This window comes from Poecilia reticulata, linkage group LG13 (assembly GCF_000633615.1).
Source record: "Poecilia reticulata strain Guanapo linkage group LG13, Guppy_female_1.0+MT, whole genome shotgun sequence".
In the NCBI taxonomy this organism is placed as follows: Eukaryota; Metazoa; Chordata; class Actinopteri; order Cyprinodontiformes; family Poeciliidae; genus Poecilia; species Poecilia reticulata.
Window position 1 is genome coordinate 1,659,304 of NC_024343.1, and position 1,359 is coordinate 1,660,662.

The 1,359-nt window shown below is 37.2% G+C and overlaps 1 long non-coding RNA gene across 2 annotated transcripts; it reads left to right on the forward strand.

The window, feature by feature from the left end:
* The first annotated feature begins 31 nt into the window (after window positions 1-31).
* On the forward strand, window positions 32-1,002 carry LOC103474143 (uncharacterized). 2 transcript variants are annotated; one of them, XR_535116.2, is made up of 4 exons: window positions 32-120; window positions 520-612; window positions 692-757; window positions 846-1,002. It is a non-coding gene; the product is annotated as an uncharacterized LOC103474143 (long non-coding RNA). The 2 variants fall into 2 exon arrangements; XR_535115.1 differs by lacking the exon at window positions 32-120 and having other exon boundaries at window positions 134-612.
* Window positions 1,003-1,359: the final 357 nt, after the last annotated feature.

A 1,359-nucleotide genomic window follows, 5' to 3' on the forward strand; every position in this document is an offset into this window, starting at 1 on the left:
ACATCTCAGTCCAGAAATGTGCAGTTCTAGGCACAGCCAAGATACTGGAGAAACCCTCAAGCTCCCAGGCCTCTGATAGAGGACCCCAGCTCAGAGGATGAAAGAGACCACCCGCAGAGGGTGAGCAGGGAATTTCTTTTTATATATTTTATAAAAGTGACATAGGACACCTTTAAGGCTAAGGTGATCAGTCATATTTTCATTCCTATTTGTGTAGGAATACACAAATAGGAATGAATTTCTATTTGTGTAGAAATAGAATTTCTATTTCTAATAGAAATTCTATTGTGAAGGTGTGTTTATTGATGAAAAAGAAAAAGTTCATAACTCAAGGCGCTTTGTTTCTGAAATGACAGTTTTATTGACTTTTGAAATGCATGACTTGCCGCTGAATATGACTTATTCTTTCAGATTTAAAAAAAAAATTAATTGATCTTCAAAGATTCAGACCAATGTTTTTAGACGTCTTTTTACGTTGTCTAAAGTTAACGTTAACTGACTGTCCTCTTGTCTCCTCAGTCCATTTCTCCTGGCCTAGTTGAGACTGAATTTGCTTATCGTCTCCATAGCGAAATCCCTGACAAAGCCACTGCAACATATTCTCATCTTAAGGTAAGCATATTTTAAAAAGCACACATTAATACACTTAATTCACAGAGAAAAGCAGTAAAGCTTTTATCTTATTTTACAGCCGTTGGAGGCGATAGACATTGCTAATGCCGTGGTTTATGTCCTGAGTGCCCCGCCTCATGTTCAGGTAGTTTGTTTTTCTTTCTTTACATGTTTCAGTTCTAAAGGATTGTCTTTTGCTTTTCTTTGTCTGAGTGGTCCACCTTGTTTTCCAGATTGCAGAAATGTTGTTGCGACCTGTGGAGCAGCAGGCCTGATGTTTAACCATGTGATGGCTGCATTTCCACACCACTCACTCTTCAGATGATCTTCATCTGTGAAATTAACAATGTTAATCTCCAATTAAAAGAATAAAAGTCTGATTTTAAGGTGGAATGTGTCGCCGCTGAGCGTTTCATATGTGCTTTCTAAACGCATTCACAACTCTGGAATCTTTCCACATTTGTTTTTAATGTTAATCCTAAATATTAAAACCATTAATTTAAATGGAATTTAATTGCTTTTTGAAGGGTTAATGAGAGCTTGATCTCAAAAATATAAGCAACAAATGTCCATGAAGAAATGAAAATAAGGGGGAAACTTACAATTGTTAAAAACACCTTAATTTAGACCAGTGTTTCTCAACCTTTTTCGGGCCAGCGCCCCCCTAGCCTTTGTCCAGGTCCCTCACCGCCCCCCACCAAAGAATTTGTAGGCTACTTTGCACTGACAATTATTTTATTATTAATG